Here is a 13,598-nt window from a genome sequence, read left to right as displayed (position 1 = left end):
AACTTGTGAGTTGCGTGTGTCCACTCAGGCATCATTCATGCTTGTTCTGCAGGCAGTTCCTGTCAGAAGGAGGAGGCGCAGCAGGAGCGCCGGGGGGCGGAAGACGGTGCCTCAGTGCCTCTCTCCTTCTGACATTGTTAAAGAAAACACAACAAATTTATAAGTATGTAGATAATTACATGTAGATAATGTCCTCAAGTTCTGTATAACCACTTTTCCCTCTCTCTGTGTTTGTTTCTCGTTCGTCGTTGTGTGTGTGTTTGTGTGCATCTGTCTCTTTCAAACAGGTGCCGGTCCTCACCTCTGCAGTGCTGCCGTCTCCTGTAGCGCTGCATGGTTCTAAGCTAAGTTTCCTTTCCTTTTTCTGTTCTCTCAGATTTTGTCCTCAGGTTTGAAGTGTCTGTGTTGTGCAGCTGGTCTGGTCTGTCTCTAGACAGTTCAGGCTTCACCCACTAGTTAAATGGTGGAGGCTCACAGCGACATACTCAACACACAAGTTTCTGAACTCTGCATGAGGGTTTCTCCGACGAAGTGAGGGCCGTGAGGCACAGCTCCCCGTCCCCCGGTGACCCTGCTAGGTCCACCTTCTTAGGGAAACCCTCTGCAGAGGAGCTGACAGAGCCAGGAACTTGTGAGTTGCGTGTGTCCACTCAGGCATCATTCATGCTTGTTCTGCAGGCAGTTCCTGTCAGAAGGAGGAGGCGCAGCAGGAGCGCCGGGGGGCGGAAGACGGTGCCTCAGTGCCTCTCTCCTTCTGACATTGTTAAAGAAAACACAACAAATTTATAAGTATGTAGATAATTACATGTAGATAATGTCCTCAAGTTCTGTATAACCACTTTTCCCTCTCTCTGTGTTTGTTTCTCGTTCGTCGTTGTGTGTGTGTTTGTGTGCATCTGTCTCTTTCAAACAGGTGCCGGTCCTCACCTCTGCAGTGCTGCCGTCTCCTGTAGCGCTGCATGGTTCTAAGCTAAGTTTCCTTTCCTTTTTCTGTTCTCTCAGATTTTGTCCTCAGGTTTGAAGTGTCTGTGTTGTGCAGCTGGTCTGGTCTGTCTCTAGACAGTTCAGGCTTCACCCACTAGTTAAATGGTGGAGGCTCACAGCGACATACTCAACACACAAGTTTCTGAACTCTGCATGAGGGTTTCTCCGACGAAGTGAGGGCCGTGAGGCACAGCTCCCCGTCCCCCGGTGACCCTGCTAGGTCCACCTTCTTAGGGAAACCCTCTGCAGAGGAGCTGACAGAGCCAGGAACTTGTGAGTTGCGTGTGTCCACTCAGGCATCATTCATGCTTGTTCTGCAGGCAGTTCCTGTCAGAAGGAGGAGGCGCAGCAGGAGCGCCGGGGGGCGGAAGACGGTGCCTCAGTGCCTCTCTCCTTCTGACATTGTTAAAGAAAACACAACAAATTTATAAGTATGTAGATAATTACATGTAGATAATGTCCTCAAGTTCTGTATAACCACTTTTCCCTCTCTCTGTGTTTGTTTCTCGTTCGTCGTTGTGTGTGTGTTTGTGTGCATCTGTCTCTTTCAAACAGGTGCCGGTCCTCACCTCTGCAGTGCTGCCGTCTCCTGTAGCGCTGCATGGTTCTAAGCTAAGTTTCCTTTCCTTTTTCTGTTCTCTCAGATTTTGTCCTCAGGTTTGAAGTGTCTGTGTTGTGCAGCTGGTCTGGTCTGTCTCTAGACAGTTCAGGCTTCACCCACTAGTTAAATGGTGGAGGCTCACAGCGACATACTCAACACACAAGTTTCTGAACTCTGCATGAGGGTTTCTCCGACGAAGTGAGGGCCGTGAGGCACAGCTCCCCGTCCCCCGGTGACCCTGCTAGGTCCACCTTCTTAGGGAAACCCTCTGCAGAGGAGCTGACAGAGCCAGGAACTTGTGAGTTGCGTGTGTCCACTCAGGCATCATTCATGCTTGTTCTGCAGGCAGTTCCTGTCAGAAGGAGGAGGCGCAGCAGGAGCGCCGGGGGGCGGAAGACGGTGCCTCAGTGCCTCTCTCCTTCTGACATTGTTAAAGAAAACACAACAAATTTATAAGTATGTAGATAATTACATGTAGATAATGTCCTCAAGTTCTGTATAACCACTTTTCCCTCTCTCTGTGTTTGTTTCTCGTTCGTCGTTGTGTGTGTGTTTGTGTGCATCTGTCTCTTTCAAACAGGTGCCGGTCCTCACCTCTGCAGTGCTGCCGTCTCCTGTAGCGCTGCATGGTTCTAAGCTAAGTTTCCTTTCCTTTTTCTGTTCTCTCAGATTTTGTCCTCAGGTTTGAAGTGTCTGTGTTGTGCAGCTGGTCTGGTCTGTCTCTAGACAGTTCAGGCTTCACCCACTAGTTAAATGGTGGAGGCTCACAGCGACATACTCAACACACAAGTTTCTGAACTCTGCATGAGGGTTTCTCCGACGAAGTGAGGGCCGTGAGGCACAGCTCCCCGTCCCCCGGTGACCCTGCTAGGTCCACCTTCTTAGGGAAACCCTCTGCAGAGGAGCTGACAGAGCCAGGAACTTGTGAGTTGCGTGTGTCCACTCAGGCATCATTCATGCTTGTTCTGCAGGCAGTTCCTGTCAGAAGGAGGAGGCGCAGCAGGAGCGCCGGGGGGCGGAAGACGGTGCCTCAGTGCCTCTCTCCTTCTGACATTGTTAAAGAAAACACAACAAATTTATAAGTATGTAGATAATTACATGTAGATAATGTCCTCAAGTTCTGTATAACCACTTTTCCCTCTCTCTGTGTTTGTTTCTCGTTCGTCGTTGTGTGTGTGTTTGTGTGCATCTGTCTCTTTCAAACAGGTGCCGGTCCTCACCTCTGCAGTGCTGCCGTCTCCTGTAGCGCTGCATGGTTCTAAGCTAAGTTTCCTTTCCTTTTTCTGTTCTCTCAGATTTTGTCCTCAGGTTTGAAGTGTCTGTGTTGTGCAGCTGGTCTGGTCTGTCTCTAGACAGTTCAGGCTTCACCCACTAGTTAAATGGTGGAGGCTCACAGCGACATACTCAACACACAAGTTTCTGAACTCTGCATGAGGGTTTCTCCGACGAAGTGAGGGCCGTGAGGCACAGCTCCCCGTCCCCCGGTGACCCTGCTAGGTCCACCTTCTTAGGGAAACCCTCTGCAGAGGAGCTGACAGAGCCAGGAACTTGTGAGTTGCGTGTGTCCACTCAGGCATCATTCATGCTTGTTCTGCAGGCAGTTCCTGTCAGAAGGAGGAGGCGCAGCAGGAGCGCCGGGGGGCGGAAGACGGTGCCTCAGTGCCTCTCTCCTTCTGACATTGTTAAAGAAAACACAACAAATTTATAAGTATGTAGATAATTACATGTAGATAATGTCCTCAAGTTCTGTATAACCACTTTTCCCTCTCTCTGTGTTTGTTTCTCGTTCGTCGTTGTGTGTGTGTTTGTGTGCATCTGTCTCTTTCAAACAGGTGCCGGTCCTCACCTCTGCAGTGCTGCCGTCTCCTGTAGCGCTGCATGGTTCTAAGCTAAGTTTCCTTTCCTTTTTCTGTTCTCTCAGATTTTGTCCTCAGGTTTGAAGTGTCTGTGTTGTGCAGCTGGTCTGGTCTGTCTCTAGACAGTTCAGGCTTCACCCACTAGTTAAATGGTGGAGGCTCACAGCGACATACTCAACACACAAGTTTCTGAACTCTGCATGAGGGTTTCTCCGACGAAGTGAGGGCCGTGAGGCACAGCTCCCCGTCCCCCGGTGACCCTGCTAGGTCCACCTTCTTAGGGAAACCCTCTGCAGAGGAGCTGACAGAGCCAGGAACTTGTGAGTTGCGTGTGTCCACTCAGGCATCATTCATGCTTGTTCTGCAGGCAGTTCCTGTCAGAAGGAGGAGGCGCAGCAGGAGCGCCGGGGGGCGGAAGACGGTGCCTCAGTGCCTCTCTCCTTCTGACATTGTTAAAGAAAACACAACAAATTTATAAGTATGTAGATAATTACATGTAGATAATGTCCTCAAGTTCTGTATAACCACTTTTCCCTCTCTCTGTGTTTGTTTCTCGTTCGTCGTTGTGTGTGTGTTTGTGTGCATCTGTCTCTTTCAAACAGGTGCCGGTCCTCACCTCTGCAGTGCTGCCGTCTCCTGTAGCGCTGCATGGTTCTAAGCTAAGTTTCCTTTCCTTTTTCTGTTCTCTCAGATTTTGTCCTCAGGTTTGAAGTGTCTGTGTTGTGCAGCTGGTCTGGTCTGTCTCTAGACAGTTCAGGCTTCACCCACTAGTTAAATGGTGGAGGCTCACAGCGACATACTCAACACACAAGTTTCTGAACTCTGCATGAGGGTTTCTCCGACGAAGTGAGGGCCGTGAGGCACAGCTCCCCGTCCCCCGGTGACCCTGCTAGGTCCACCTTCTTAGGGAAACCCTCTGCAGAGGAGCTGACAGAGCCAGGAACTTGTGAGTTGCGTGTGTCCACTCAGGCATCATTCATGCTTGTTCTGCAGGCAGTTCCTGTCAGAAGGAGGAGGCGCAGCAGGAGCGCCGGGGGGCGGAAGACGGTGCCTCAGTGCCTCTCTCCTTCTGACATTGTTAAAGAAAACACAACAAATTTATAAGTATGTAGATAATTACATGTAGATAATGTCCTCAAGTTCTGTATAACCACTTTTCCCTCTCTCTGTGTTTGTTTCTCGTTCGTCGTTGTGTGTGTGTTTGTGTGCATCTGTCTCTTTCAAACAGGTGCCGGTCCTCACCTCTGCAGTGCTGCCGTCTCCTGTAGCGCTGCATGGTTCTAAGCTAAGTTTCCTTTCCTTTTTCTGTTCTCTCAGATTTTGTCCTCAGGTTTGAAGTGTCTGTGTTGTGCAGCTGGTCTGGTCTGTCTCTAGACAGTTCAGGCTTCACCCACTAGTTAAATGGTGGAGGCTCACAGCGACATACTCAACACACAAGTTTCTGAACTCTGCATGAGGGTTTCTCCGACGAAGTGAGGGCCGTGAGGCACAGCTCCCCGTCCCCCGGTGACCCTGCTAGGTCCACCTTCTTAGGGAAACCCTCTGCAGAGGAGCTGACAGAGCCAGGAACTTGTGAGTTGCGTGTGTCCACTCAGGCATCATTCATGCTTGTTCTGCAGGCAGTTCCTGTCAGAAGGAGGAGGCGCAGCAGGAGCGCCGGGGGGCGGAAGACGGTGCCTCAGTGCCTCTCTCCTTCTGACATTGTTAAAGAAAACACAACAAATTTATAAGTATGTAGATAATTACATGTAGATAATGTCCTCAAGTTCTGTATAACCACTTTTCCCTCTCTCTGTGTTTGTTTCTCGTTCGTCGTTGTGTGTGTGTTTGTGTGCATCTGTCTCTTTCAAACAGGTGCCGGTCCTCACCTCTGCAGTGCTGCCGTCTCCTGTAGCGCTGCATGGTTCTAAGCTAAGTTTCCTTTCCTTTTTCTGTTCTCTCAGATTTTGTCCTCAGGTTTGAAGTGTCTGTGTTGTGCAGCTGGTCTGGTCTGTCTCTAGACAGTTCAGGCTTCACCCACTAGTTAAATGGTGGAGGCTCACAGCGACATACTCAACACACAAGTTTCTGAACTCTGCATGAGGGTTTCTCCGACGAAGTGAGGGCCGTGAGGCACAGCTCCCCGTCCCCCGGTGACCCTGCTAGGTCCACCTTCTTAGGGAAACCCTCTGCAGAGGAGCTGACAGAGCCAGGAACTTGTGAGTTGCGTGTGTCCACTCAGGCATCATTCATGCTTGTTCTGCAGGCAGTTCCTGTCAGAAGGAGGAGGCGCAGCAGGAGCGCCGGGGGGCGGAAGACGGTGCCTCAGTGCCTCTCTCCTTCTGACATTGTTAAAGAAAACACAACAAATTTATAAGTATGTAGATAATTACATGTAGATAATGTCCTCAAGTTCTGTATAACCACTTTTCCCTCTCTCTGTGTTTGTTTCTCGTTCGTCGTTGTGTGTGTGTTTGTGTGCATCTGTCTCTTTCAAACAGGTGCCGGTCCTCACCTCTGCAGTGCTGCCGTCTCCTGTAGCGCTGCATGGTTCTAAGCTAAGTTTCCTTTCCTTTTTCTGTTCTCTCAGATTTTGTCCTCAGGTTTGAAGTGTCTGTGTTGTGCAGCTGGTCTGGTCTGTCTCTAGACAGTTCAGGCTTCACCCACTAGTTAAATGGTGGAGGCTCACAGCGACATACTCAACACACAAGTTTCTGAACTCTGCATGAGGGTTTCTCCGACGAAGTGAGGGCCGTGAGGCACAGCTCCCCGTCCCCCGGTGACCCTGCTAGGTCCACCTTCTTAGGGAAACCCTCTGCAGAGGAGCTGACAGAGCCAGGAACTTGTGAGTTGCGTGTGTCCACTCAGGCATCATTCATGCTTGTTCTGCAGGCAGTTCCTGTCAGAAGGAGGAGGCGCAGCAGGAGCGCCGGGGGGCGGAAGACGGTGCCTCAGTGCCTCTCTCCTTCTGACATTGTTAAAGAAAACACAACAAATTTATAAGTATGTAGATAATTACATGTAGATAATGTCCTCAAGTTCTGTATAACCACTTTTCCCTCTCTCTGTGTTTGTTTCTCGTTCGTCGTTGTGTGTGTGTTTGTGTGCATCTGTCTCTTTCAAACAGGTGCCGGTCCTCACCTCTGCAGTGCTGCCGTCTCCTGTAGCGCTGCATGGTTCTAAGCTAAGTTTCCTTTCCTTTTTCTGTTCTCTCAGATTTTGTCCTCAGGTTTGAAGTGTCTGTGTTGTGCAGCTGGTCTGGTCTGTCTCTAGACAGTTCAGGCTTCACCCACTAGTTAAATGGTGGAGGCTCACAGCGACATACTCAACACACAAGTTTCTGAACTCTGCATGAGGGTTTCTCCGACGAAGTGAGGGCCGTGAGGCACAGCTCCCCGTCCCCCGGTGACCCTGCTAGGTCCACCTTCTTAGGGAAACCCTCTGCAGAGGAGCTGACAGAGCCAGGAACTTGTGAGTTGCGTGTGTCCACTCAGGCATCATTCATGCTTGTTCTGCAGGCAGTTCCTGTCAGAAGGAGGAGGCGCAGCAGGAGCGCCGGGGGGCGGAAGACGGTGCCTCAGTGCCTCTCTCCTTCTGACATTGTTAAAGAAAACACAACAAATTTATAAGTATGTAGATAATTACATGTAGATAATGTCCTCAAGTTCTGTATAACCACTTTTCCCTCTCTCTGTGTTTGTTTCTCGTTCGTCGTTGTGTGTGTGTTTGTGTGCATCTGTCTCTTTCAAACAGGTGCCGGTCCTCACCTCTGCAGTGCTGCCGTCTCCTGTAGCGCTGCATGGTTCTAAGCTAAGTTTCCTTTCCTTTTTCTGTTCTCTCAGATTTTGTCCTCAGGTTTGAAGTGTCTGTGTTGTGCAGCTGGTCTGGTCTGTCTCTAGACAGTTCAGGCTTCACCCACTAGTTAAATGGTGGAGGCTCACAGCGACATACTCAACACACAAGTTTCTGAACTCTGCATGAGGGTTTCTCCGACGAAGTGAGGGCCGTGAGGCACAGCTCCCCGTCCCCCGGTGACCCTGCTAGGTCCACCTTCTTAGGGAAACCCTCTGCAGAGGAGCTGACAGAGCCAGGAACTTGTGAGTTGCGTGTGTCCACTCAGGCATCATTCATGCTTGTTCTGCAGGCAGTTCCTGTCAGAAGGAGGAGGCGCAGCAGGAGCGCCGGGGGGCGGAAGACGGTGCCTCAGTGCCTCTCTCCTTCTGACATTGTTAAAGAAAACACAACAAATTTATAAGTATGTAGATAATTACATGTAGATAATGTCCTCAAGTTCTGTATAACCACTTTTCCCTCTCTCTGTGTTTGTTTCTCGTTCGTCGTTGTGTGTGTGTTTGTGTGCATCTGTCTCTTTCAAACAGGTGCCGGTCCTCACCTCTGCAGTGCTGCCGTCTCCTGTAGCGCTGCATGGTTCTAAGCTAAGTTTCCTTTCCTTTTTCTGTTCTCTCAGATTTTGTCCTCAGGTTTGAAGTGTCTGTGTTGTGCAGCTGGTCTGGTCTGTCTCTAGACAGTTCAGGCTTCACCCACTAGTTAAATGGTGGAGGCTCACAGCGACATACTCAACACACAAGTTTCTGAACTCTGCATGAGGGTTTCTCCGACGAAGTGAGGGCCGTGAGGCACAGCTCCCCGTCCCCCGGTGACCCTGCTAGGTCCACCTTCTTAGGGAAACCCTCTGCAGAGGAGCTGACAGAGCCAGGAACTTGTGAGTTGCGTGTGTCCACTCAGGCATCATTCATGCTTGTTCTGCAGGCAGTTCCTGTCAGAAGGAGGAGGCGCAGCAGGAGCGCCGGGGGGCGGAAGACGGTGCCTCAGTGCCTCTCTCCTTCTGACATTGTTAAAGAAAACACAACAAATTTATAAGTATGTAGATAATTACATGTAGATAATGTCCTCAAGTTCTGTATAACCACTTTTCCCTCTCTCTGTGTTTGTTTCTCGTTCGTCGTTGTGTGTGTGTTTGTGTGCATCTGTCTCTTTCAAACAGGTGCCGGTCCTCACCTCTGCAGTGCTGCCGTCTCCTGTAGCGCTGCATGGTTCTAAGCTAAGTTTCCTTTCCTTTTTCTGTTCTCTCAGATTTTGTCCTCAGGTTTGAAGTGTCTGTGTTGTGCAGCTGGTCTGGTCTGTCTCTAGACAGTTCAGGCTTCACCCACTAGTTAAATGGTGGAGGCTCACAGCGACATACTCAACACACAAGTTTCTGAACTCTGCATGAGGGTTTCTCCGACGAAGTGAGGGCCGTGAGGCACAGCTCCCCGTCCCCCGGTGACCCTGCTAGGTCCACCTTCTTAGGGAAACCCTCTGCAGAGGAGCTGACAGAGCCAGGAACTTGTGAGTTGCGTGTGTCCACTCAGGCATCATTCATGCTTGTTCTGCAGGCAGTTCCTGTCAGAAGGAGGAGGCGCAGCAGGAGCGCCGGGGGGCGGAAGACGGTGCCTCAGTGCCTCTCTCCTTCTGACATTGTTAAAGAAAACACAACAAATTTATAAGTATGTAGATAATTACATGTAGATAATGTCCTCAAGTTCTGTATAACCACTTTTCCCTCTCTCTGTGTTTGTTTCTCGTTCGTCGTTGTGTGTGTGTTTGTGTGCATCTGTCTCTTTCAAACAGGTGCCGGTCCTCACCTCTGCAGTGCTGCCGTCTCCTGTAGCGCTGCATGGTTCTAAGCTAAGTTTCCTTTCCTTTTTCTGTTCTCTCAGATTTTGTCCTCAGGTTTGAAGTGTCTGTGTTGTGCAGCTGGTCTGGTCTGTCTCTAGACAGTTCAGGCTTCACCCACTAGTTAAATGGTGGAGGCTCACAGCGACATACTCAACACACAAGTTTCTGAACTCTGCATGAGGGTTTCTCCGACGAAGTGAGGGCCGTGAGGCACAGCTCCCCGTCCCCCGGTGACCCTGCTAGGTCCACCTTCTTAGGGAAACCCTCTGCAGAGGAGCTGACAGAGCCAGGAACTTGTGAGTTGCGTGTGTCCACTCAGGCATCATTCATGCTTGTTCTGCAGGCAGTTCCTGTCAGAAGGAGGAGGCGCAGCAGGAGCGCCGGGGGGCGGAAGACGGTGCCTCAGTGCCTCTCTCCTTCTGACATTGTTAAAGAAAACACAACAAATTTATAAGTATGTAGATAATTACATGTAGATAATGTCCTCAAGTTCTGTATAACCACTTTTCCCTCTCTCTGTGTTTGTTTCTCGTTCGTCGTTGTGTGTGTGTTTGTGTGCATCTGTCTCTTTCAAACAGGTGCCGGTCCTCACCTCTGCAGTGCTGCCGTCTCCTGTAGCGCTGCATGGTTCTAAGCTAAGTTTCCTTTCCTTTTTCTGTTCTCTCAGATTTTGTCCTCAGGTTTGAAGTGTCTGTGTTGTGCAGCTGGTCTGGTCTGTCTCTAGACAGTTCAGGCTTCACCCACTAGTTAAATGGTGGAGGCTCACAGCGACATACTCAACACACAAGTTTCTGAACTCTGCATGAGGGTTTCTCCGACGAAGTGAGGGCCGTGAGGCACAGCTCCCCGTCCCCCGGTGACCCTGCTAGGTCCACCTTCTTAGGGAAACCCTCTGCAGAGGAGCTGACAGAGCCAGGAACTTGTGAGTTGCGTGTGTCCACTCAGGCATCATTCATGCTTGTTCTGCAGGCAGTTCCTGTCAGAAGGAGGAGGCGCAGCAGGAGCGCCGGGGGGCGGAAGACGGTGCCTCAGTGCCTCTCTCCTTCTGACATTGTTAAAGAAAACACAACAAATTTATAAGTATGTAGATAATTACATGTAGATAATGTCCTCAAGTTCTGTATAACCACTTTTCCCTCTCTCTGTGTTTGTTTCTCGTTCGTCGTTGTGTGTGTGTTTGTGTGCATCTGTCTCTTTCAAACAGGTGCCGGTCCTCACCTCTGCAGTGCTGCCGTCTCCTGTAGCGCTGCATGGTTCTAAGCTAAGTTTCCTTTCCTTTTTCTGTTCTCTCAGATTTTGTCCTCAGGTTTGAAGTGTCTGTGTTGTGCAGCTGGTCTGGTCTGTCTCTAGACAGTTCAGGCTTCACCCACTAGTTAAATGGTGGAGGCTCACAGCGACATACTCAACACACAAGTTTCTGAACTCTGCATGAGGGTTTCTCCGACGAAGTGAGGGCCGTGAGGCACAGCTCCCCGTCCCCCGGTGACCCTGCTAGGTCCACCTTCTTAGGGAAACCCTCTGCAGAGGAGCTGACAGAGCCAGGAACTTGTGAGTTGCGTGTGTCCACTCAGGCATCATTCATGCTTGTTCTGCAGGCAGTTCCTGTCAGAAGGAGGAGGCGCAGCAGGAGCGCCGGGGGGCGGAAGACGGTGCCTCAGTGCCTCTCTCCTTCTGACATTGTTAAAGAAAACACAACAAATTTATAAGTATGTAGATAATTACATGTAGATAATGTCCTCAAGTTCTGTATAACCACTTTTCCCTCTCTCTGTGTTTGTTTCTCGTTCGTCGTTGTGTGTGTGTTTGTGTGCATCTGTCTCTTTCAAACAGGTGCCGGTCCTCACCTCTGCAGTGCTGCCGTCTCCTGTAGCGCTGCATGGTTCTAAGCTAAGTTTCCTTTCCTTTTTCTGTTCTCTCAGATTTTGTCCTCAGGTTTGAAGTGTCTGTGTTGTGCAGCTGGTCTGGTCTGTCTCTAGACAGTTCAGGCTTCACCCACTAGTTAAATGGTGGAGGCTCACAGCGACATACTCAACACACAAGTTTCTGAACTCTGCATGAGGGTTTCTCCGACGAAGTGAGGGCCGTGAGGCACAGCTCCCCGTCCCCCGGTGACCCTGCTAGGTCCACCTTCTTAGGGAAACCCTCTGCAGAGGAGCTGACAGAGCCAGGAACTTGTGAGTTGCGTGTGTCCACTCAGGCATCATTCATGCTTGTTCTGCAGGCAGTTCCTGTCAGAAGGAGGAGGCGCAGCAGGAGCGCCGGGGGGCGGAAGACGGTGCCTCAGTGCCTCTCTCCTTCTGACATTGTTAAAGAAAACACAACAAATTTATAAGTATGTAGATAATTACATGTAGATAATGTCCTCAAGTTCTGTATAACCACTTTTCCCTCTCTCTGTGTTTGTTTCTCGTTCGTCGTTGTGTGTGTGTTTGTGTGCATCTGTCTCTTTCAAACAGGTGCCGGTCCTCACCTCTGCAGTGCTGCCGTCTCCTGTAGCGCTGCATGGTTCTAAGCTAAGTTTCCTTTCCTTTTTCTGTTCTCTCAGATTTTGTCCTCAGGTTTGAAGTGTCTGTGTTGTGCAGCTGGTCTGGTCTGTCTCTAGACAGTTCAGGCTTCACCCACTAGTTAAATGGTGGAGGCTCACAGCGACATACTCAACACACAAGTTTCTGAACTCTGCATGAGGGTTTCTCCGACGAAGTGAGGGCCGTGAGGCACAGCTCCCCGTCCCCCGGTGACCCTGCTAGGTCCACCTTCTTAGGGAAACCCTCTGCAGAGGAGCTGACAGAGCCAGGAACTTGTGAGTTGCGTGTGTCCACTCAGGCATCATTCATGCTTGTTCTGCAGGCAGTTCCTGTCAGAAGGAGGAGGCGCAGCAGGAGCGCCGGGGGGCGGAAGACGGTGCCTCAGTGCCTCTCTCCTTCTGACATTGTTAAAGAAAACACAACAAATTTATAAGTATGTAGATAATTACATGTAGATAATGTCCTCAAGTTCTGTATAACCACTTTTCCCTCTCTCTGTGTTTGTTTCTCGTTCGTCGTTGTGTGTGTGTTTGTGTGCATCTGTCTCTTTCAAACAGGTGCCGGTCCTCACCTCTGCAGTGCTGCCGTCTCCTGTAGCGCTGCATGGTTCTAAGCTAAGTTTCCTTTCCTTTTTCTGTTCTCTCAGATTTTGTCCTCAGGTTTGAAGTGTCTGTGTTGTGCAGCTGGTCTGGTCTGTCTCTAGACAGTTCAGGCTTCACCCACTAGTTAAATGGTGGAGGCTCACAGCGACATACTCAACACAAGTTTCTGAACTCTGCATGAGGGTTTCTCCGACGAAGTGAGGGCCGTGAGGCACAGCTCCCCGTCCCCCGGTGACCCTGCTAGGTCCACCTTCTTAGGGAAACCCTCTGCAGAGGAGCTGACAGAGCCAGGAACTTGTGAGTTGCGTGTGTCCACTCAGGCATCATTCATGCTTGTTCTGCAGGCAGTTCCTGTCAGAAGGAGGAGGCGCAGCAGGAGCGCCGGGGGGCGGAAGACGGTGCCTCAGTGCCTCTCTCCTTCTGACATTGTTAAAGAAAACACAACAAATTTATAAGTATGTAGATAATTACATGTAGATAATGTCCTCAAGTTCTGTATAACCACTTTTCCCTCTCTCTGTGTTTGTTTCTCGTTCGTCGTTGTGTGTGTGTTTGTGTGCATCTGTCTCTTTCAAACAGGTGCCGGTCCTCACCTCTGCAGTGCTGCCGTCTCCTGTAGCGCTGCATGGTTCTAAGCTAAGTTTCCTTTCCTTTTTCTGTTCTCTCAGATTTTGTCCTCAGGTTTGAAGTGTCTGTGTTGTGCAGCTGGTCTGGTCTGTCTCTAGACAGTTCAGGCTTCACCCACTAGTTAAATGGTGGAGGCTCACAGCGACATACTCAACACACAAGTTTCTGAACTCTGCATGAGGGTTTCTCCGACGAAGTGAGGGCCGTGAGGCACAGCTCCCCGTCCCCCGGTGACCCTGCTAGGTCCACCTTCTTAGGGAAACCCTCTGCAGAGGAGCTGACAGAGCCAGGAACTTGTGAGTTGCGTGTGTCCACTCAGGCATCATTCATGCTTGTTCTGCAGGCAGTTCCTGTCAGAAGGAGGAGGCGCAGCAGGAGCGCCGGGGGGCGGAAGACGGTGCCTCAGTGCCTCTCTCCTTCTGACATTGTTAAAGAAAACACAACAAATTTATAAGTATGTAGATAATTACATGTAGATAATGTCCTCAAGTTCTGTATAACCACTTTTCCCTCTCTCTGTGTTTGTTTCTCGTTCGTCGTTGTGTGTGTGTTTGTGTGCATCTGTCTCTTTCAAACAGGTGCCGGTCCTCACCTCTGCAGTGCTGCCGTCTCCTGTAGCGCTGCATGGTTCTAAGCTAAGTTTCCTTTCCTTTTTCTGTTCTCTCAGATTTTGTCCTCAGGTTTGAAGTGTCTGTGTTGTGCAGCTGGTCTGGTCTGTCTCTAGACAGTTCAGGCTTCACCCACT

Source organism: Rhamphochromis longiceps, unplaced genomic scaffold, assembly GCF_057381845.1.
Source record: "Rhamphochromis longiceps isolate RC_006_pf unplaced genomic scaffold, R_longiceps_female_GT1.1 unmapped_scaffold_9, whole genome shotgun sequence".
Lineage (NCBI taxonomy): Eukaryota > Metazoa > Chordata > Actinopteri > Cichliformes > Cichlidae > Rhamphochromis > Rhamphochromis longiceps.
This window is presented reverse-complemented; position numbering follows the sequence as displayed.